This window comes from Buteo buteo, chromosome 6 (assembly GCF_964188355.1).
Source record: "Buteo buteo chromosome 6, bButBut1.hap1.1, whole genome shotgun sequence".
In the NCBI taxonomy this organism is placed as follows: Eukaryota; Metazoa; Chordata; class Aves; order Accipitriformes; family Accipitridae; genus Buteo; species Buteo buteo.
The window spans coordinates 54,471,085-54,495,619 of record NC_134176.1 but is presented as its reverse complement, the minus strand read 5'-3'; the positions used below and the strand labels follow the sequence as shown (position 1 = coordinate 54,495,619).

The 24,535-nt window shown below is 41.2% G+C and overlaps 1 protein-coding gene across 6 annotated transcripts in view; it reads left to right on the top strand.

Annotated features, from left to right (window-relative positions):
- The first annotated feature begins 4,031 nt into the window (after positions 1–4,031).
- FUT8 (fucosyltransferase 8) overlaps positions 4,032–24,535 on the top strand; it is a 135,844-nt gene continuing 115,340 nt past the window's right edge. For all 6 annotated transcript variants that reach the window (XM_075030988.1, XM_075030986.1, XM_075030985.1 and 3 more), the window contains exon 1: positions 4,032–4,215. The gene's annotated coding sequence lies outside the window, so the exon portion shown is untranslated. The remainder of the gene's footprint in view (positions 4,216–24,535) is intronic.

The window sequence follows — 24,535 nt, the reverse complement described above, 5'->3', positions numbered from 1 at the left end:
TTATGCTAGAAACTGTACTATTCTTTGTAGCCAGCACAGAAGAAAATGCCTGTAACCGCCTCCTGTTCTGATCTTGGTTTTAGTGATACTTGAGTTCTACTGTTTTAGAGTGGTCTGCAGTAGATAATATAGAATAGCTGGTGTGAAGTAAGCCAGTCTGCACCCCCGAGCTGCATATGGAGGAATTCAGATGAGTGTGTGGTTTAAGTCTGGTGTCACCTGTGGAACTGGACATCTTTGTAAGTGAAGTATTTGCAAGGTATAGTTACACTGCAATAAATAAAAAGTGTTCAGAAAACCCAAGGTGACCAAAACCCAAAATTGATGCTTAATAAAAATCCCCAAATCAATTCCATAAGTATTTTTTAAAATGCTTTCCAGCTCTGGTGATTCTTCCTTTCAAGCTTACTCCCACTACTATGATAGCTAAAACCTGAATTTGCTTCTAAATTTTTTGAGGGTGTCATACAACTCAAAGGGATAAGGATTTAAGAAGTCAGGTATTTTTATAGGAGTTGGTGGTATCCATTAAGGCTGCTTTATGACACTGGGGTTTGGAGCTAGTGAAGAACAGGAGGCAGCTAACATTGCATAAAGAAAAAGTTCACAAAAGTAGAATTTTGTTTCCTGTGGGAGTTAAATGTAGACTCCAGTATGTGTTCAAGTATTTGGGGGGCAAAGTTAAAATATCTTTACATTTCATTTTAACTCAAGTTGCTACTCAGAGTAACTTCTGAGACAGGTGGCAGGATGTCTCATCAAAGTGAAACTAGAGTTGCCCTGCTGAGATTCCACCTGCTATGTAAAAGTGCTACCACCTTCTTGCCAAATGGAAAGAATTACCTGACTCCAGCAGATTTTGAGTCTGTATCAGTTAAAAGCAATTCATTAGGGTTGTGAAAAAAAGCACTAGAAGACGTACACTGGACAACTAGAACTAGAAGCCTCCACCTTAAAACTGCAGAATTGTTTAACATAATTTGTTTCCTAATCATAGGAGTGAAAAAGTGTTCCATGTTCTAGTGCAAATTTCCCTTCTCAAGCGTTTCATAGCATCCACAAAACAAGGCTCTGACCCTTTGTCACCTGAAAAAGGAGTTGTTGTTGGGAGTCACAAGTGAGGTTCTACACCTAATGAGCTTTTTGTGGTGAAAAAAAATTTAGCTACTGGCCTTTTGGTCTGGTTTGGGAAATGTACTTCTAAATGTACATACCTGCTGCATTTAGCATTTGTAAAAAGTTAGCGCTCTGTAAGAGCACTTCCCTCAGTAGCTTTTCATCTCTCTCACTAGGCATTTAATTTTCTTTCTCCCATTATGTCATGGCTTAGCACTGCTCAGGTCACCAATTCCTCAAAATAAAAATGAGGCTCGTAGCAGTAGCTGCTATAGCACGATTAGAACTAGGATACAAATAAAAATAACTCATAACTGTACAAGTTATGTGCAGATTGATCACATCTCATCCACCGGTTTCTCCAGTGGGTACTGGGTAAATCCTAGTACTATATCATTTTCTTTGATTTAAGATTATATGCCTATAGCACAGAATATCATGGACTTGAAAGCAAATAAACCAGCAGTAGTATCCTCATTGCATTAAGCAATCACTTGACATGCATTTAATTTCACACCATAGTACAACTGAAATCACCACAAGCATATTAATGAAATAACCCATTTATTTTAGCCCTGATTTTTGTCCGGTTTTGTCAGAACTATTTGCATTGAAAGTACCCTAATATTTTGTGGGTTAGTAGCCAGATTTATGTCTATAAAACTGTATTTTCCCACTAGACAGGGAAGACCTATCAGAAGAAGCTCTTCAGTTTTCAGATGTCTCCCTGGACAATTTTTTTTTTCTTTCAGAATCCTTCTTTAGGTGAGATTGTCCAAGCAAAGGCAGCATGCAGTTAAATGTGTCATTTGGAAAGCTGTGCCTTAGTTTCTGGATCATCTTGATGCAGCTTAGAATCATGGAATGGTTTGGGCTGGAAGGGACCTTTAAAGGTGATCTAGCCCAACCCCACTGCCATGAGCAGGGACACCTTCAACTAGACCAGGTTGCTCAGAGCCCCATCCAACCTGATCTTGAATGTTTCCAGGGTCGGAGGCTTCCTTCCCTTACCTGCACTGCATGTGCTTTTGGCCTTTTTGCATATGTTTAGACTTTTCAAATGTTTTTGATCTGTGGCACTGTTTTTTGGTTTTGGGTTTTTTTTCTTCCCATGAAAGGACGGTAGGATAGCAAGTTTAAGGTTATTAATAACGATAGTTTAGTTTTTCTTACCTTTTTCTTATGCATGCCTTAGTGATAGATAGTTCACCAGTGGATTTCTATCACAAATGGAAGACAACTCTAAGCCCTTCTCAAACAACTGTTTTGTTCATTTACCTGTATAAACATTGTACCTAACCCAATGGGTTTTGGAACCCAAATCCTTGACTAACTCTGTAGGCAAGATCACAGTATAATTGTTAGTAGTTATAATAATAACAACTGTCACAGTAACAGGGGCTAGCAGCAGCAGCTCAATACTTGACAGTCATTGGCAATCTGATTATAATTTCAATTTCTAAACTAATCTCTAGTGTTGTCAGTTAGGAATTGAAACCTTAGGGAAAACTGATATATTCATTATTTTTGCATTTCCAGATCTCTCTGGAAGGTTGCTATGGGCACAGAATATCATAATTCTTCTTTCTGTCCCCTAGACAATGCTTGCAGCAGCTGTGCCCCAAGCTCCATGTTAGCAGGCAGCTGACCCATAACATATGAAGTCAAAAGAGAAAAATCAAGAGACACTTCCATAGACCTTATAAGGACATTTGCAAACGTTTAGTGGTTCTGGGAAGACAAAAAAAAAAAAAAAAAAAAAAAAAAGAGGTGCTTGTGGAACAAGCTGGAGAAGACAAGCGCGAACAAATACATGACAGAGCACCGATACGCAGGAACAGCTCCTCTGAGACTGGGAGGGAGTGTAAGAAGGATGTGATAGTTACAAAAAAATCCATCGCTACCAGCTCTAGCTTTTACATAAATCGTAGGATACTGAAATGTACTCCTACTGCGATTCCCCCTCCACATGCTACCTTCCCTTCTCTGCCATTTCATCTCCCAAGAACACTGAAACGTTCCCAGTGCACTGTGCAAACTTTGCAAACGTGCACCGCTTTCCCACGTGAATGCTTAGGAAGTCACAGTTGCGTGAAAGGCCCTGAAATTCTGCATCTACCCGAGTTCACGTGTGTTTACAGGCGTTTTCGGGAAGCGTTTTGATAAGCCACAAAAGCAGAACAAGTCACAAGTGCTGAAGCAGCAGCGGGACTCGTCAGGGGTGCTGGGACAGAGCAGGCCTCCCGCACGCCCCAGCAGACACAGCGCACTTCTTTTACTCTCTGAAGACAAAATCTTGTGAGACTTCTGTCCTCTGTAGGGATAGTTATATTAAAAAAAAACCCCAAACCAACCACGCTGAGCTCCTTCCTGGGGCGAGATGCAACAGCATCGCGGGCGGGGATCTGCCTGTTGCAGCCAGCAGACCCGGCGGGGGGGGAGGGAGGACGGGGCTCCGGCCAGCGCCTGGCCAGCTCCTCCGCCGGCACCCACGGGCGGCCCGCGGCCGACCCTGCCCGCCGGCACGGCACCGACCGCTGCCGACCGGGGGTACGCAGCAGATAAGCGGGCGGGGGCGGGGGCGGGGGGGGTGAGGAAACGTCTGTCCCCCGGCGCGCATGCGCGCCGCGCCCTCCAGCGCTCCGTGACGAGAGCGCTCGAGCAGCATCGGCAGCCCGGCTCGCGCGCTCCGATAGGCCGCCTTTCCCCCGGTAGGCGCGCGCTCCGCGGCGGAGCTCTTCCTAGGGCGGGGGGGGAAGCGCAGCGCGCGGCGGCGCGCGCGCGCCGTCCGCTGCTCTCGCCGCGCGCCTGCCCCTTCGCTGTCAGCGGCTGCGCTCGCGCGCGCGGCTCCCCGCCCGCGGCGCGCGCGCGCTCGCTCGCTCGCTCCCTCCCTCCCTCCCTCCCTCCTTCCACCGCGTCTCGCGCTCCGTCTCCTCAGTCCGCCGGCGGCTCCGTTAAGCGGCGGCGGCGGGTTCCTGCTTCCGTCTCCTCACCGCCCTGTGTGTCCCCGTCGTCCCCCCCCCGCCGCCCCTCCGCTCGCCCCGGCGTCTCCCCGCGGCCGGCACCCACGGCGACGGCAGCGCGGGCCCCGGCACTCGGGTAAGGGGATGCGGGGGCCGAGCGGAGAGCCGCGGCGGCGGGGAAGCGGGTACCGAGCGGAGACCGGGGCTGCTCCAGCCGGCGCTCCCCATCCCTCCCCTGGGCCTGGCGCCGCCGCTGTTGCGACTCCGGCGCTGCTCAGCAACCGCCGCCGCCGCCGGGGTGGTGGTGGTGGCGGCGGCGGCGGGGAGGGGGCCGGTCCCCCGCCGTGCAGCCGGGGTCCCCGTGGGCTCCCTCACCTGAGGGGCGCTGGTGGGGCCTGACGCCGCCGGAGAGCGCGGCGGGGGCCCCGCGCCCGGCGGGGGAAAGGGGAGGCCGGGGCTTGGCGGGCGGCTGGGGCATCACCGTCGGCGGCGGGGCCGGGCCGAGCCCGGGAGGGAGGTGTGTGCGAGCCCCGGGCGGCGGCGTTGCCCCGGGGAGCGGCGCGGGCAGCCCGGGTACCCGCGGCGGGGAGCGCGGCCGCCGCCGTCCCGTGCGCCGCGGCCGGAGGGCGCGGGGGGCGGTCTCCAACTTTGCTTGTCCCGGGAACTGCGGCCGCCCGAGGGGACGCCTGGTTTAGGCAGAGAGAAATAGACGGGAAACGTGGGCTTTACGGACGGACCTTATGGTCCAGGGCCGCCTGGTAGCTCGAGGAAGTGGTTGTCTTCACCAGGGTGCAGAGCCATCGGTTGTTGCCCGGGGCTTTTCCCACGGCGACCTTTACCGTGTTTCGGCACGTTTAACTGCTTTGGTCTTGGATTCTGTTACTGATAAGGTTCCGGCGATTTTTCCTCTAGCCAAGTTTGTGCTTAATGTACGCTCAGGTCTTTCACACGTGTGTGCGAGTGTGTACCCACTGTGTTCTAGGTGCTCTCCAAAGACCAGGCTCTGACCCTCTGCTTTCAGAAGCTCGTGACTGAGGGTACGAGAATAGGTAGAGACTATAATGCCGTGGTGCGGGTTGTACCAAAAAGCCTATGGGCATAGATGTCAGCTGAAAAATTGCTTGTGGAAAGACTGCAAGTTCCTCGGGGCAGTACCAGTACTGTCCTTGTGTCCTCAATGCACACCTGGTACACTGTGATCCACATGCTGTGTGTACATGGATGTGGAAAACAACCAACCGTGTGTTCAGGACATTCTTTGCTTTGTCTGTGATCTTGTATTAGCACTTAGCGCTTTTTGTGTGTGTGTGTGTATTTTGAAACATACACGTCTGCTGAAACGTGTATGTTTCAGTATACACATGTACATTTATACACCTATACTTAAAAGTACTCCCTCTACTCCAACATACAGTATTTTAATGTCTAGGCGTTAAAGTTAATGGAGTAAATACTTAAGAAGGAGTGTTTAAGCATGGAAAGGTTTTTTATTTTACTGTATTCTTCTTTTCTGTAAGTCATCCTCTGCTGTAAATTGTCAAAAACTTTAGAGAAGTCTGAACTGCAAAAGCAAATAAATAGCCAACATTGCCTGGGGTGGTGCTGCTGCTGCTTGGGGTGGATTTACAGAAGGCTCTGTTACAATTCCTTCCATTATTAAAGAAACCTAGTTATTAGGAGTCGGAGACTATGCTTTGATGTATTTCCAGTAACGTCTGTTTCTCTGGTTATTACTGGTATGCTTACTGCCAAATTTTTATTGATACTTTGTTAGGGTTTCATATGTTTATGTACCTTAAACTGGCAAACTAGCATATTGCAAAGTTTGCGTATTTTCCCAACAATGCATAATGAGACAACCTTTTTTTTCAGTGTTGAAAGTATAATTAATTATTCATATTTTCTGAGCAAGGAGTTCAGTAACGAGGGAAGGGTAGGAATCAACCTGGAGTGTTGAATCATGCAAATTCACTCTTTCAGTGATGTAGCTGCCAGGACATTTGACAACTGGGAAATACAGAGGGCCAGATTAGAAGTTGTAGCTTGCCTTCTCTTTTACTCTAGTGTCTTCATTTGTTTAAAATTTTGGCTGTTTCGTTGGCTGATCAACTGAAAAGATATTAGTTGTAGCTAATATTGGAACAAGAAAAAAATACTAGCTATACTTGCCAGAGTAGAAATGGAGCCAATTCACCTGAAGTGAATTAGTAAAGGTAGTACTAAATCACATAGGGGCTTCCTTTTATTTTGACAAACAGAGGCTTGGTTGTATAATGGAATGTTTATATATTACCAATATTGCAGACCATTCATAGGATTAATCTGAAAAATTGTATTCTTGGTCTATTCCTGTCTCTGTAGCTGTATAGAATTGCTGCTTTATCTGTCAGATCTCTTCTAAACCAAATTATTTTCCTCATCTTGGAATTTATGTACAGTAAAAAATAAAGATAATTTTACATATACATTACCTGATCAGTCTGTTCACTGGCATTTAAGGGGGTAAAGATGAAGAAGATTTGGACCTGAGTATTTAAATCCTTGTTGCAGAGTCAGAATTTAAAATAAAAATTACTGTAATCTTAGACTGGTCTGAAGGGGGAGCTAGCGTCAAAGCAAAATGTGACTTAATTTTTTTCTAGACTCATTCAAAAGCTTGCTGTTTGGTCATAGAATATGCTTCTAATACAATAAGGAAAACAAATGTAGATGATGCATGCTGTGTGTGATTGCATTAATATGTATCTCTTTTATATGATGAATATAATCTGCAAGTGAAGTGATATTTGTGTTTTTTAGGGAAATCGTGCCTATGTTTTGTTATTATGCAACAAAAACTATCTTCAAAGAACTTTGAAATTGCAAGATCGAGCTCTTATAAATCATGAAATGCCAGAATTGGGGATTCTTGTAAGAACTATAGTTTGGCCTGTAAATGTAAGGTTAAATGTTAACACTTTCCCTCACAATGTTTCTTTCAGTATATAGCATAGAATGGCTTAGATTGTGTTCAGTGAGCAATATTGAATCTTTTTCCTTAGTATTGAATAATGTGTGGCCTTACTATTTGTTATGTGCTGTTCATACTGTACCTTCTTAACTTCCTCTTTTGCTGTTTCATTACCTTCAGTATCTAGTGCCTGCATGTTTCACTAGTAGTATTTTCACAGACATCTCTGGAGATGTGTTATGTGTCCCTTCGTGTTGAATATCCAATGTAGGGCCTTTATGATATGATTTTTCAAAATAATCTATCAGTCTTTTAATGATTTGCATGTTCTACAGTGTTTTCTCATGAAGGTCTGTCTCCCTATGTAGTTTACTGACAATAACCTGGCTTTTCTTCTCTCTCTCTCTTTTTTTTTTTTTTTTTAAAATAGATCGCTTAACGGGGATCCATGAATGCATATGCTAGAAAAGACCTCACTGATTGATTTGTAGTATGGTGTCTGTTGATTTAGACTGCAAGGATAAATTCTTATATCTGCTGCAATGTTAACCCCAAGACAGTAAGTCTAAAATTTTGATGAAGAGTGGATTGCCCATTGAAAGTTCTTTTTTTTGTTGTTGTTGTGGTTTTTTTTAGGTGATTTGCTTGCAAGGAACAAGAAGAAAATCAAATTATCCCAGACAATATTAATTCCCTCTCTTTTTTCTTCAACCTATCTTATGAACGGCACACTTGCCACCATTTGCAGTGCATATGGCAAGGTCCTTATATAATATAGTGTAATTATTTAGATTTTTTTTTAACATCTTGTTCAGTAATACAGCAAGAGTACCTTGCACACAAGGGTACAGAGAACAAGATTAAATAATCTTTAATTTTTGTGATGTGACTATAATTTTTTTTTTTTTTTCAAACTGAGGGTCATGTTTTTGGTACTCATCTGTTTAAAAAAAACATAAAAGTTCTTTGCACATAAACAAAAAGTTCAACATGCTACATTAAAAAAGGCAGCAACTCTGATGGACAGGAAGAAACCTTTTATCATATGGGAGTGCATTATAGCATATAAGTCTTTAGAAAGGCTGAAATTTGTATATTTTGCCATGAGACTTCTGCCACTTGAGCTAGCAGAGAATGTGATACTATTAATTTGTAATTCATCTGTGGTCCAAATGATATGGTCTGTGAGAATGGTTTACTGAGATTTTTAAGTGTTTCAGAGTAGTGAGAAACTCTGGAATCTTGGGTTCTGTTCTAGGCTCTGGGAATGAGCATGTTCTGGTGGATGCTGTTTTTTCTGCCTATTCCTTCTGTGATATCTACTTAAATATCTTCCCCCAAAATCCCTATTGGGACATTTGTCCCAGTCTTTGCCCTGTTCTGAAGTTTTTATCACAACCCTATTTTCCCCATGTAAACAGTTTGTTTCTTGCTAAAGGGCTTCTTACCTGAGATCCAGAACTGTTGTGCAGGGAGATTCTAAGTAATAAATTGTTTATCCCAGTGTTCTTTCACTGTTTGAATCCTGTCCAGCTATTCACACTCCTGTCTGCTGGTCTCAGGCTTCTGTCCACTCTCCTCAGCTTCACATCCAGTTCTCTATCATGGCTAGGATCTGTCCTCTCTCTATTCTGCATTTCCACTGGCTCCTGTCCTGTCTTCTGAAGTTTGCCAACTTCCGTGTTGTACGTCATTCTGGTCTTCCTGCCTAGGTGGTCTCTTATCTGAATTTGTTTTTTCCATTCCTACCAGCCTTCTCACCCATCTCAGACTTGGTCTGTATCCCAAATTCAAGGTTCTGTTTACCATGTCAACTCTTATCAGCTTTTTCCCACATTGCAGTTCTTTCTTCAGTCAAGTCCTATTGGTCCCCCTCTTTTCCATCTCTTTGTTCATGTGGGTTGCTCACCTCTTCATGCTTGCTGGGTCCAGCAAGATATCACTGAGAAGCAATTTAGATGCCAGTGATCCATCCTCATACTCAGGAAAACAAGCAGGCCTATCAAGGGATGAGCTTGGCTTAACAGGGAACTCTTGTCTGAGCTCCATTGATAAAAATGGGATATACAAACAGCAGAAGCTGGGACAGGCTACAAAGGAGAAATTCAGAAACATTGTCCAGTTATGTAGGGATGACATCAAGAGAGCCAGTGCTTACCTAGAGATGACACTTGCAAGGGAGGTTAAGGGCAGCAAGAAGAGTTTCTTCTAGTACGTTAGTAGTAAAAAGCTGGACAAGTAAAATATGGGCTTCTTTCTGAATGTGACTTAGTGACAGGGGACACGGATAAGGCTGAGGTACGCAATGCTCTCTTTTACTTAGTGAGTCTTCACCAACAAGGTCTCCCAGGCCTCTGTGCTTAGTGGCAGGGTTTGAGGAGAGTAGCTACCAGCAGTGGATGAGGATTGAGTTGGGGATTATTGAGAGAACTCGAATTGTACAAGTCCGTGTGGCCAAACGGACTGTGTCTGAGGACGTTGATAGGGCTGGCCAGAGTCACAGTGAGGTTGCGCCCCATCATCTTTGAAACATCTTGGATATCAGGAGAGCTTCCCAATAACTGGAGAAAGGCATAAGTTGCACCCTTCAAAAAAGGCCGAAATACAGTCCAAGGAGCTACAAAGCTGGCTGGCTTCCTTTTCGTCCCTGGGAAAATAAGGGTGTGGGTGTTCTTGGAACACGTTTCTGGGCACAAGAAGAAGGAAGTGATTGGGAACAATCAGCATGGATTTATCAAAGGTAAATCATGCATGACTAGCCTGATTGCCTTCTATGGTAAAATGGCTGAGTTTTTGAATGAGGGAAGAACAGTGGATTTCTTTTACCTTGACTTTAGCAAGGCTTTCAACTCTGTCTCCAACAATATTCTTGTATCCAGATTGGGACATGACAGTCTGAGTGGATCGAGAACTAGACAACTAAAAGACTGGTTGGATGGACTCAAAGTAGTGGTTAATGTGTCATATAGGGAGGTTGGTAACAAGTGGGGTACTGCAGGGATTCATCCTGAGAAGGTGATGGATGTGCTTTTGTGCTTGCAGATGACACCAAATTGGGGGGAATAGTTGATATGCATGAGGACAGGGCTGCCATTCAGAAGAACTTTGGCACTGTGAACACAAGGCCCACCTAGAACCTTATGAAATTCAAGGGCAAATGCAAGCCCCGCACTTGGGAAGAAAGAGCACCTTACAGTGATACAGGCTGGGGACTGACTGGCTGGGAAGCAGCTCTGCTGGAGAAACCTGGGATCCTGGTGGACTGTACTGACCATGGGCCAGCAGCAGCATGCCCTTGCAGAAAAAGATGGGCAACAATGTCCTGGGCTCTATTAAGAGGAGCATAGCCAGTAGATGGAGGGAAGTGGTTATCTCTTTCTGCTTGGTGCTCATTAGACTGCATCTAGAGTACTGCACTCGGTTTTGTGACCCTCAATACAGGAAAAACATTGATAAACAGAAGTTAATTTGGTGGAGGGCTAACAAGTTGGTTAGGGAGCTGGAGCACTTGCCCTGTGAGGAGAGGGTGAGAGAGCTGGGTTTGTTCAGCTGGCAAAGAGGTGGCTTCAAGGGGATCTGACAACAACCTGCTGGTGTTTTTGAGGAGATGGAGTCAGGCTCTTTGTTGAGGCATGTGGTGGCAGGACAGGACGCAGTGGTCATAAATTGAAACAAAGAAGGTTCAGACTGGATACAAGGAAAAACTTGCTCTCCATGAGTGTAGTCAAGCTGTGGAAGAGGTTTACCAGAGAAACTGTGTAGCTTCTGTTTTAGAGGTTTTCAAGACCCAAATGGATAAAGCTGAGCAACCTGTTCTGATCTGATAGTTGACGTTGAGCAGGAAGTTGGACTAGGGACATCTGGAGGTCCCTTCCAACCTGTATTATCCTATGAGTCTACAACTGTGGATGCTTAGCTCCCAGAAGCCTTATACTGAAGTGCAGTCAGTACAGACAGAATGTGTAGGTGACTTGTATATAACATATCAAAACAAAATCAATAACAGTAACATTACAGTGAGCTTGACAAAAGTATCATTTGTGTGTCAGGATATGCATTTTGCTGTCTCTTAGGAAGATGCATGTGGAACTTAAAGCATGCAAGTGATTAAACTTTTTAAAGAAAAAATAGCCTTTTGTAATGGGGCAAAAGTGTATTTTTCTGTAGCTTTCCTTGGAAAGGGGAAAAAATATGTTTTGCATATAATGAAGACATTGAAGTAGCTCAGCTTTGACATGGGCACCTGGCACAGAATGGGTCATCTTGGAAAGCCTTTGGCAACTTAAAAGAAATTGAAAAATGAATCTTCTACAAGGAAGTATCTGGCAGCCTTAAAAATAGGTGATCTTTCTGGGTCATTTGTCATGATATGTATGTAAATTCATATTATGTAGCTCATAATGCATCACTTCAAGGTGGTGATTTTCTGACTGTTAAATCAGTTGCAATCAATTCTGATTATTTTTTTTCCCCCCTCCCAAATATATGATATACTAGCTCCCTCACATGATTATTGCTTCTTCCTGTTGTTTTCTCCTCTCCCTCCCTCCCTCCCTCCCCCTCCACATTTTCAGAGTGGGAATGGGGAACAAACAAAAGAGGAGAAGCAGTCCTAAGATACGAGGACGCCAGTAACTGTTTTGAAAGACTTTTGGCTACAGGTCTTCAAATCGGAAGAGTTGCCTGTAGCAAAGAGCTACTGTAAAATGACAGGCTGGTGATTTTTTTTTTAATCTTTTCTTTTTTTTTTTTTTTATTATTTTTGTTACTGAAGTATGAGATGCTATATGAGGAAATCTTTGAATGACCCTTTTCTGAGGTTTTTGCTCCTTTATTTGTATTTGCTAGCCTGTGGTCTTTAGGGATCCTCCCCAAGACAAATGGTGATTTCTGTAGCAAAGCATAGTTTCCAGTAAATCAACCATTTTACTGAATTCCTTCAAATATTAGATATTAATAAAGCACAACTTACATAATTTATTTTCAGGTATAATGCATTCAAAATAAAATGAAACACTTCAGGTATTGGTCATTCTAGAATTTGGTGAAGTTTGTGCTGCTACAGTTGCTTTATGGTAGCAATATTAATTCTGAATGTGAATGCTTTTTAGGAGTCTGCTTTCATTATGTGTTTGGTTCATAACCTTATAGTGGTAAGGTGAATAATTTTCTGTAATATTAGAGAGTTTCTTTTGTGAGACAGTTAATAGCAATGAATATCACTATGACATTATTAATTCTGCAAGGTAAAGACTGTTTATAGAAGCTTGTGGAACATTGCTGTGAATATCTTACGGAAGTTAATTCTGACTTGCTGTGTGTTAAACTCTTTTCTTCAAGGTTTTGCTCATACAAAAGGTTTTGTAAAAGAACAGTAAGAATTCTGTTTCAACAACCTTCCAATGGTCATCTTTAGTTTATTAAATTACTTATGTTGAACTTCCCCATAGTTTAGTTAGAACTTGCACAGTGTCATAATAATTTTTTATGGTAAGTCTGATTTGTATGGGTACAAATACATTTGTCAAGCTTTTTGGAGTTTTTTAAAATTATTTTTTTGAGGTGTTTATGTGCATGTATGTAATAAATATTAACACAAGTATTTATCTGACATGCTGTTTATTGAATGGTTCGTAAAACTTTTTTTTTAAAATGAATTCTTTAAATTATTAGTGTATTCAATTACATAAATTTTTTCTTTAAGCTCTTTGCCTATAAGGAGATTTCTGTTGACCAAGTGACTCATTTCAAAATGTGAGCTTTCGGATTGCCTGCAACCTATGTCTTTAGCTCCGTGCCTCTATTTATGATGGTAAAATATGTAATATACCTGAAACATGTATACAGGTTTCTGATATGCTGTACTTAGCTGACATCTTGTATCTTTTTGGGTCTTTGCAAAAGAACTTCCTCTGTTTGACAATCAGTATGGATATTCGCACATTAGATGATTGCATACTTGAGACTGAACAGTTTTTGCTGTTGCGGTGTATGTAGTGGATTGATGGCGTCTCTTCTCTCTCTCTTTCCTGTTTTTCTCTCACTCCAGTATGGACTGAGCATGATGTTCTATGGTATGGAATACTCCTTTGGCTAGTTTGGGTCAGCTGTCCTGGCCATGCTCCCTCCCAGCTTGTTGTATACCTGCTTGCTGGCAGAGCATGGGAAACTAAAAAATCCTTAACTTTGGATAAATGCTACTTAGTGACAACTGAAACATCAGTGTGTTATCAATGTTATTCTCACACTAAATCCAAAACACACTGTACCAGCTACTAAGAAGAAAATTAACTCTGTCCCAGCCAAAACCAGGATAGTTGTATAAGACCATCATGGCAGGACACATTATGTCTTTAGTTTCAGCCGTCTAGGCAAGCATTTGTTCCTTATTTAGGGCAAGGTTTGAATTCACAGAAAAAAAAATAAATTAAAAATATATTAATTGTTTCCCCTACTTAATGGTTTTGTTTCACTGAGACACCTTTGTGATATTGAGCCATGCTTTGGTATGCTTAGATAGTCTCTGCACTTCTTTTTTCTGTGCTCTGGGTTTTTTAGCTTTTTCAAAGGTTTGGGGAGACTTGCTTATAGATTATAATCTTCTGGATATATGTCTTCACATTTCTGTTCATTAAATAAGTCTCTGTTTCACAGTTCTGTTGGGTTTGTTAAATTATTTTTTTTTTAAACAGTATAACGTCTTACTTTTTGATCTGTCCATTGCTTGGGGTGTTTCCAAGTTATAGCAGTTGGGACGGTATGAATTACACCTTTTTCGTGATGTGGCCCACTGTTTAGGACACAATGGCATTGAAAGATGTTCTCCTTGAGTTGTTCTTCATTGCAGATGCCTATTTAACACTCTGGATTTTGGGTTGAACTGCTAGACATTCTCTCTGCAACTTTTGTTGTCTTTTAACTTCAGTGAGGTGGTGCTGGACTAGGTATCAATACTCTTAAGTTTGCCCTACCATGCTGTAAAGATGGATGACAATTTGGGTAGTATGTCAGCTTACATTACACCCTATGACAACATCTTCAAACTCTGCAGATGTGAGTGTGCTTTGTGTACTTCCTAGGGAGCAGGAGATGCTGTCCCTTGGCAGGTTGTTGATGGCTTCTTCTGATGTAATTTTTTTCCTTCAGTGACAGCAGGACCCTTGGAATGCATGTGAGAAAGCTCTTTTATCCTCCACTTGATTACAATGGATAGTGCTTTTGCAGGATGAGGGATTCAGTATAACCTAGAGCAAAGAAATGTTGATCTCTCGAGGGGCTAGACATACATGTAAGATACAGAGAGTTCAGCATAATTTAAAATGCTTGTTTCCTTTTCCTGTGCAACATATTGCAGTGTCATGCATAGGTAATGATAGATAATAACTCTGCAGATTCTGTGTCTACAAAAGTGCTGAGAGAACTTTGTCTCTACTCAGTTGATTGCTCTTCAGACCTCTCTATGTGTGTGCACAAAATCACTTGCTTGCAGTTTTATCCTCAGGCATGGTGAAGACCCATCTCTGGTATACCCCTGGTTGCTTCAAGCTATTGGGCCAAGAATAAGAAATATCCTGAGTATGGAAATCTGACAGTAAGGTCATAAAACCATGTCTTGAGATGTAACAGGATAAGCTGGTATCTCTCAGCCAGAGACGTTTTGATCCTAGATTCTCCACAGAATGAATTCGAGATACCATTTTACAGAACATTGATTTTTGCTTACTTCCAAGTCCACTGTTTCCTGAAGTCCTACAGGAGATAAGATCCTGCTGTTCCTGCTTTGCAGAGACAGTTACAATTTTGTGGCCAACTATACTATCAGTTAGGACTTCCAGGACTCTGCCTTTCATGGCACATTTTCTTATGTAGATTGTGAGTACATCTATTTCAACTGTATCAATCTCAGGTTCACTATTTGAATGCTATGACTGTTTAGGGTGGGCTTGCTCATCCTTCACAAGTATAGAAAGGGAACTGTCAGACTTGTATGCTTGCCTAAGTGGATTAGTTAGCCGGATGCATGTCTCCAGTGTTGGTCTGTTCATTTACAGTTGATTCTCTGCTGAAACAAACAATTTTTTTTTCTTTTTTTTTTTTCCTGTGGTAGTTTTTCTCATTGGTCTTACTTTGAGGGTTTGTCTGTGCTCTCTCACTCTACAATTCTGATATTTAAGCAGGGAACACTCATGCCATTTTTCCCAGAAAATGCTCCGTGTTATGGGGATACCTGAATCCACTGCCCTTTTATAAAGGCATTTTTTGTGGTTTGGCAACCTGCCATCTTTCTTTCCTTATGCAAGTTATTTTCTTGGCTGTATCTAGACAGTATATGCAGAGTCGACCATTGTGAGCCACTCTCAATAATCTTCAAATGATCATGGCAATTGGGAGAAGTGCCTAAGGACTAGAGGAAAGCAGATGTCACTCCTGTCTTCAAGAAGGGCAAGAAGGAGGACACAGGGAACTACAGGCTGGTCAGCTCACCTTCATCCCAGGGAAGGTGATAGAACAACCAATCCTGGAAACCATTTCTAGGCACGTGAAGGACAAGAAAGTAATCAGGAGTGGTCAGCATGGATTCACCAAGGGGAAGTCATGCTTGACCAACCTGATGAGCTTCTATGATGAAATGACTGGCTTGGTGGACAAAGGGAGAGCAGTGGATATTGTCTACCTAGACTTCATTAAGTCTTTTGACACTGTCTCCTGTAAAATCATTGTAGACAAACTGATGAAGTATGGGCTGGATGAGCAGATAGTGAGATGGCTGAAAACTGGCTTGATGGCTGAGCCCAGAGGGTGGCGATCAGTGGCATGAAGTTTAGTTGGAGGCCAGTAACTAGCGGTGTACCCCAGGGGTCAATACTGGGTCCAGTCCTGTTTAACATCTTCATTAATGAGTTGGATGATGGGGATAGAGTGTACCCTCAGCAAATTTGCTGATGACACAAAACTGGGAGGAGTGGCTAATATGCTAGAGGGTTATGCTGCTATTCAGAGACCTCAAGAGGCTGGAGAAATGGGCTGACAGGAACCTCATGAAGTTCAGCAAGGGGAAATGCCAAGTCCTGCACTTGGGGAGGAACATCCCCAATTGGTGGGCATGGACTGGCTGGAAAGCAGCTTTGCAGAAAAGGACCTGGGGGTTCTCGTGGACACCAAGTTGAACATGAGCCATCAATGTGCCCTTGCAACTAAAAAAGCTAGCAGTATCCTGGGCTGCACTGGGAGGAGTGTTGCCAGCAGTCTGAGGGAGGTGATTCTTCCCATCTGCTCAGCACCAGTGTGGCTACGCCTGGAGTACTGTATCCAGTTCTGGGCTCTTTTGTGCAAGACAGACATGAACATATGGGAGGGAGTCCAGCAAAGAGCCACAAAGGCGATGAAGGAGCTGGAGCATCTCTCCTATGAGGAAAGACTGAGGACTGGGGACTGTTTAGCCTGGAAAAGAGAAAGCTCAGGGGAATCTGATCAATGCATATAAATACCTCAAGGAGGGTACCGGAGTCAGGGTGGGGTAAGAGATAGACAGTGCAGCGTACTTTCTGGATCTCAGTAAGAAAGGCCTGGCAACAAACAGCTTAATAAGATTACTGCTTTAATAAGACAGACAAAGAAGAGAAATATAGATAGCTAGTAAATCTTACATCTCTCCAGGTGCTGGGCACCCCACATTTATGCAGCACCATGTGGAGCCTGGATGGATTTTCCCTTGGTGCACTGTGCAGAGCAGATTCTGTCTGTGGAGAGAAGCTCTTCCTTCTGGTCATTTGAGCTATGATGTAATTCACTCACAAGAAAACAACTCTATTCTTGAAGGATGTTCTTGTGAGAAATTCTTGCTGCACTTCTAGATAAAGGCAAGACCATGCAGGTGGCATAATCACTGGTACCAAGGGGGAACTGCTTGCAGGCTCTTCTGTTACAATTAGCTGGCTGAGTTTAACTTGCAGCCAGTGTCCACTCAGGTTAACTGTTATGTGGATCACTAACTCCTAAATGTTCAACTGTCTCTTGATCAGGATCAATACAGGAGGGTATGAAGAGGGCAGAGCCAGGCTCTTTTCAGTAGGCCCCAGTGACAGGACAAGAGGCAATGGGCACAAACTGAAACACAGGCGGGTCTGTCTGAACATATGGAAATGCTTTTTTTACTGTGAGGGTGAATGAGCACTAGCACAGGTTGTCCAGACAGGTTGTAGAGTCACCATCTTTGGAGACACTCAAAAGCTATCTGGACATGTTCCTGGTCGACTGGCTCTAGGTGGCCCTGCTTGAGCAGGGGGTTGGACAAGATGACCTCCAGAGGTCCCTTACAACCTCACCCGTTCTGTGTTTCATTGCAGTGTTGTGGTTTGATGTTTGTTTTCTCAAGGGAGGATGTTCTTCTTTTGGCATTGAACACTTGCCTGTAGTTGAGACTGGATTCTGAAAAGAGAGAGTTGTGCCAAAACCAATATTGAGACTACTCATCTCATGAGCATGCAGGTCACTAGAGTTTAGGCTGTGTGTGGGTCTTAATTGTAAAATGGCTTCCTGGGTCTGAGTTATACTTTCTACAAGCATTTTGTTATTTATTGCATAAGTACTAGGAATAATTCTACATTTAATTGAATGGTCTGATATACATCAACTTCTTTTCATTGTCCTGTCTTTGTCATAGTCTCCCTTTTTTAATTTACAGGAAGAGTCTGAGGATGTATAATGTTCTTCACCTTATGTCAAATGCAGGAAAGCAGTAGATCTGACAAAGGGTTAAATTAGTTATGAAGACAGAGGGAGCACAAAACTATTAGTTGAAATGTCTGAGACATGTAATTGCTCAAGGTCTGAATGTATAACAGAATTCTGATTATTGGTTGGCAATTTTTGCAATTATGGTTAGCTCTTGTTGAAATAACGTTTGATAAATACGTTAACACGTAATAGGACTTAACTTTCCCATGCTTTTGTCATCAATTGTAATAACTGTAAAGGAATTTTTATGCTAGGTTAGACCTATTGGCTATAGCCAAGTGAATTGTTCAAGTGCTAGTGACAGCTTTGCAAAAAGTAGGGAACTGGTACGTAGCAGTACAGTATTTCTACTGGGATGATGTCAACTTGTTCAGGTAAGTAAAATGATTGAAATTAATTTTTTTAATGAGGGTGTCTCATTAATTTACCTGAAGACATAATTGCAGTGTTTTCTGTATTTTTACTTGAGAAAGCTGTTTATTTTTTGAGGAAGTTTTAACTGAATTCTCAGGTTAAGTGCCTGAGGGTTTATGCTGAATTGTTGAAATTAACTTGCACTGAGTACTTAAGGATGCTATTCTTTCTGGATAGCAATTTAGGCAACTCAAAATATTGAGTTTCACCTGTCATTAAGATACCCTTTTATCGAACTTTTTATGTCAAGATGACATCAGTTGTGATTTGGAAAAGATTAAGTATAAATCCTTTTTATCTGCAGCTTTTGTTGATGTGATGTGTATTTTTTTTATCCCCCCTCGATCTTTGATAGGTCCTTTATAGGTCCTTTAATATAATGTAAAATTTACTGGTTTCTTAACTTTGGGGATCCCTTCTGTAGTACTTTGACCTGGCAGATTGCAGGTTTGCTCTTGGTTGAATAACATCCTGCTTTCTCAGGTAGAGCACCCTCTCCTTAAAGTAGGAATTTGTGAAAGAATTATGTATTTTAGAAGACAAGCATAAAATTGGCTATGATACAATGTAGTAATGATTTTCAAGTGTTGTCAAGTCATGCCATGTTGGTTAAGGCATCTGTATGATATTTTGAATGTGTTTTGCTACAGATTGTTTAGGAAAATAAATGATTAATCTTGATGGCTTTTTGTTTTTATAGATTTATATGACCACTTTTTTATGTTTCTAAAAATCTAAGCTAGTAGGTGGGGATATGGTTTAGTGTCCCATCAGAAATGTTAACCAAGGTATCATTATTTTTGAAAATAAATGTAAAATATAGTAAGCAGAATTTTATCTTGTTAATTTCAGAGTGCTATCTGAAAAGTCCATACAGATTCTGAACAGCCTTCCTCTGGCTTTCTTAATATTTATATAGCTAATGTAACACAGAAACACTTTTTCACAGTCTTTAAAGGTTTATTTAAATATATTTTCTCATGATACTGATGTGAAGTGTTGCAATATCCTCACACTGTGTTAGACAGCAAAGGTGCATCCTGGGAGTTCATGAAGATTATTGTTTCCTGCTGAGAAGTTAGTAAATATTGGGTGTAATTCAGTGGCACCTGCAACTCAAACATACTTAGCCAGTACAGTTTTTCATTTATTTTGAGGGGGTTTCCATTGATCTGACTTCTAGGACAGCAAAGAACTGCTTGTGTACTTAATGTTTCTCTGTGCCATTTCTGTTATTCAAGTGCTTCTCAAAGTCATAAACAGGAAATCTTTAGATTGATAACCTTTGATAGTGGCTTTTCTCCTGAAGTCTCTTAGAAATGTGTAGTATTGTTGTTGCTTAAACTTCTTACCTTCCCTGGCAGATGCAACTACAAGATTGATTATTTCGTTATCTGGCTTAGACGTATCTTATCAAAAGAGGTGATAGCTTTAACTGTGCTTTTTGAAATCATAAGTGCTTTGGAATGGAAGCATATGGAATGCTCCTTTGGACAGTTCTTTTCTTGGTTGTTGCTTGAAAATGTTGCATCAATGTGGTGTTTATTGACTGCCATCACTTGGTGTTGAAATGTATCTAGAGCTCAGAGCCCTTAGATTATGACATTTTTTATTTATATGTTAGGTCAAATGTGATTATTGAGAAAAAAGTGTTATGAACTGTGGATTCTCATCTGAGAATTCTTCAGCTGTGTTTGGATGTGCTGTGTGAAGACTTACTATTATTTTGAAGGTGGATAGTCCTAGGTGTGCACAGTTAGTATGTACTAGCATTAAAAAACACCCCAAATACAGTGTGACAGTATTTAAGAATAATCAGTGTAAATACTTTCTGTGGTGTATTAGTAGCACATATATCAGTGTGAAACATTTCTGCTGGAATGTGGTAAACCAAAATGGAATATTGTCCTTCGAACTGTGATTTCTTGTGGCATTTATACTATTGCGGGGGCCTGTCTTCCCTAAGCTGTACTTATTATGTATGTGTAATTAGTGACAGTTACTTGGTCAGCATATGTAGTGTGTGGAGAAAAGATGAAGGAAGAGTCATCAGTTCTTGGGGATGCAGTTTGAGCCTCAACAAAACATTTTGTGTCTCAGTTCTCTTCTATCTTGTTCTTTTTTAGCTTGAGACTTTCTATTTTCTGATGGAGAGGTATGAAGTGACAAGTTTGTCTTTCTTTATCCAGTAGGCTCTCTAATGAGTTCAATGATGGACAGCACTGATGTCAAACTGTATCTCTGTAAAACTATGTGTATAGTGAAAGCTACTGCAAAATGTGCTTTTGCATCAGGCTTAAGGTTACATCTCAATGTTTTTTAACATTGTCTCAATGTTTTTTTCTTTCATCTTTCCAGAGTTCTTCCATATACTGCCTTTTCCTTTCCTACTGTCCTCTTGCTGGGATCAGGATTTAGCAGAAAACCCAAATTCACAGTTCTGTACCTCTTGGTTTTTGAGTACCGCCTTGTTGTCTTTGCATGGTGTCCATCAGCACCTCTTGACTGCTGTGGGAAAGGGTGATCTAAGTGAAGCTGTTGTTACGAAGGAAAATGGAAGTGATACTTGGTATAATTTATGAAGTTCTTTGCTCTATGAAAACTAGCTTATAGATACAGTATAGATTGTACATATCCATATTATACATACATAGATATACATATATACAGAACTATATAATTACACCAGATTATATCTAATACTGGTCACATAGGGTACTTTATACCACAGTTATAGAATGGTGTAGGGAAGCCTGAATTACTACCAATATATACATGTTTTGGGAATGAATGAAGAACTCTGTTGTGGAGTCTTTAACCCACAGTAAATTCACTGCAGTGAGTCTGTTTGCTTTCTTTCATACATTATAGATTGAAAGACATAAAAAGATGAAATTCATCTTAATTAAACTCAACAAGTAACTTTAAAAATATTTGCTTTTTATCCCTAAGTAGGGAAGACATATAATTTTCTAAAAATTTCCTTCATAAATTAATCATCAGAGGAATAAGAGGAATGCAGGATTGCCTAATGGACAGTAAAAGTGGGAGATAGGAAAATAACAGAACCATTTCAGAAGGAACCTTTGTGCATACATTTAGCAATAGTCTCTTAATATCACACTATTTTAGTCTGTTTGTGGTGAAGCACACTCAAGGAAAAGATGTGTCAAAAAAATATTCAAATATGAGCAACTTAAAAGACCTGAAACCTCTCTGAAATGAAATGGACCATAGTATTAGTACATGTTTTTCCCCTAACATTTAGGCTTTACAAAGCTCGGTGTGTAGTATCAAGCAATAGTTTCAAAGGCATTTTCTGGTGTACTGAAATATATAAATTGCATATTTCTTTGTGGAATATTCATGCTGATGGAATTATATTCAATACAAATTTTCAGCTTCCTTCATTATCAGGCACCATCAGCCACCTAACAGACAAATTTTAAAAAGGTGTTTCAGATTTTTCTTATTGAAAATCCCTGACCACTTCTTTGATACTAATTGCTAGAATCTCAGCTTTGATAGTCATCTTGACCTTTGTTTGAAGATCTGCCTTTGATTAGCCTGTGTCTGATAAACATGAAGCTGCAGCGCTGTCTCGCCTCAAGGGAAGCAGTGTTGTGTCTTCCTTTTTTCTCAGCTTCCTGGATGCTGAATGCTGCTTGCATCTGTTCATAGCCTTCCCGCGGAGCAGCAATGGCAGCAGTATGAAATTGATATAATCTTTGAAATCTGCACAGCTGCTGGTATGGTTCTGGATCACAGCAGTGAAGTTGACCACAGTCTTTTTAATGTCACCTTACTGCTCTTTGACCAATCAGTTAATAGAAGCAGAGTGACTCAAGCTGTTTGACAATAGACTTTGGAATAAAATGCTATGATTTTTATTTGGTTCTTGTTTGAAAAACTTAAAATGAAAAATGAAATTATGTATGAATTCCTATTATAATTTCCATAGCAGTATCAAACTGTGTTCTCAATGTGGGCAGGTTTGAAGAACTTACCATTTTAAGAAGGAAGAAAAAAAAGAGAGGAAAGAACAGGGTAGGCATCTGAGGCACAATAGAAGTTGCTGTTTGTTTCTTTTAATCTGCTACTACATGGATTGTTTCCATCCATACATAAAGGTTTCTTAGGAATTCTATTGGTGTTGGTATTTCTCTTGTGTGTTCACTTCTCTTTCAATATAAATTGCTCTGACTCTAAAAGACTGAGTAATGGTATTTGTAGGGGTAGCTGGTATTTGTAGTGAGTAGTAAGGTGTATATTTTTTAATTTTTAAAAAACTTTATCTCCTTTATATCTGAAGTTTGATAGACTGAATTAAATCCCACCGTTGAAAATAATCCCTCATAATTAATGGCAAGGCCCTCTAGCTTTTTTTATATAAATAAGAAATAGAAATTTTTATTTTTTTTTTTTTGGCTTATAGCCATGTTCCTTCTTGTTGTGTTTTCAACATCAGTATTGTTTTTCAGTGACATGCATGGTACTGTCTTTTTCCTTCTGTGAAGCTTGCTGATTTAGATCTTACATTTTTTTGCTGGGACTGTCAAACATTGTATTCATAGCCTTGTCTTTTGATAGGATAGGCTTTCTCTTTTGAACTAATTACTGTAACCCATAACAAATAATCATGAGGCTGTACTGCATAAACAATTTCCTTCCTCAAATTAAAACACAGGTTTGTTTCTTACTGAGTTTCTTGACTTTATTTCAAGAGAACTGGTTTTGTCAGCTTTTCAGGCTTTATTTCTTCTTCATGTTGTCTGTATTCTCACTTAACAACTTACTTAATTGGGCTTTCCTGACAGCTTTTTTCAGTCTTTCTTTTCAGTAACCTGTATCTGGAGAGAGTGTTTTCTCTGTGTAGTTTCTTGCCTCCAAATTTCCTCATTCATTTGGTTAAATTTCTGAAGATGGTTACTACTTTCCCCTTTTCTTAGTTTTGTGTACTCTTCTAGAGTTTATCTGCACTTAGTTTTTGTTTCTTTAAGCTGGCTTGATTTCAAATCCCTTTTGGCTGCATCAACACTAAGAAAGTGGCCAATTGTCTGGTATTGAGGACAGCTGGCATGGATTGAGATTTGTCCTTTCTGTTAATCTCTTAGCCTTCAAAACAGGTAGCTGCATGTGCAGTACCGTTTGGAAGTTTTCCTGGCCATGTGATAACCTTCAGACTGTTCCCAGAGGTTGGAAGAGTGCAGCTGGCCTTTATCAAAAGTATTTCAGGGCTTGTTCTAACATGCTCATTTGTATTGTGGTGTCTGGGAAAGTTTCAGACGTTAGTATATTGATGTAACCTTTCAGGTTAACTTTCATAAAGCCAATAGTCAAGCCAGTTACCAGCTAGAGGTTAACTCAGTTATATCTATGATATGCTTCCTGAAAGGCCTGTCCAGTAAGTCATTAAGTCTTGTGCTTTGAATGATTCTGCTGTCTAGAAAAAAAACCCCAAACCAAAAGAACCAAAGAGAAGCAAACAATCTCTCTCAACAGTCCCTCCAAACCCTCATCCACTTAAATTTTCTTGTTTGGTAATTTATAGGAGATCTACACTTTCCTTCTCACTAACTTTCTCATTTTAATGTTATGTGGAGTGTTTAGCTTCTGTTGCATTCTGGATCTCAGACCAAGTATACCAACCTTAGATAGTCAAGACAAGATTTCCTGCTCCACCATCTATATCTGTCCTTCCTGAGCTGGGTATGCCTTCTAACTTTATGCAGTGTCCCACTAAATGAGTTGTGTCAGTTGAGTCGTATTTTTGTTTACTTTCTGAGATTTCCAGCTACTCTGGGAAGCTCTGAAGATAGTTCTACTGTTTGCCACCTTTTCTTCCCTATGACCCTTTAACTAACCATGATTGCCACTCATCGCTTTGGAGCTGTGATCTAGATTGCCATTCATAAGTCTTGTTATTTTATTAGAGGACAGTCTTTGCCTTTAATTTGCTCACTGGCGATATGAATGACAGCAGATTTTTAGCTTGCCAGGCTGAGAAGCACAGATGGCACTTCACATGGCTGAGAAGAAGTGGGACTCTGGGGAAAAGAAACATAACATATGTTTTCCTGGATTTGAGAGAGCTAAGAGAGGTCCAGTGATTGCAGTGTTTTCCCAAATTTTCCCCAAATTTGCACTATGCATGCAAGTGTGTAATGTATTAGCAATGTCACTGTAGCATAGATGAAACTTTGTAAAGTGAAAAATGTAGGGCTGGGGACACTGAACAACAGTAACCTGTATTCTGGGAATATTGGGATGTGCCAGCTAGGGTCACATATTTTTAAATAAAAGGGAAAAATTAGTCAAGTGGTTGGGCCAATGTGTCTTGAAGGAGGGGAGCAGG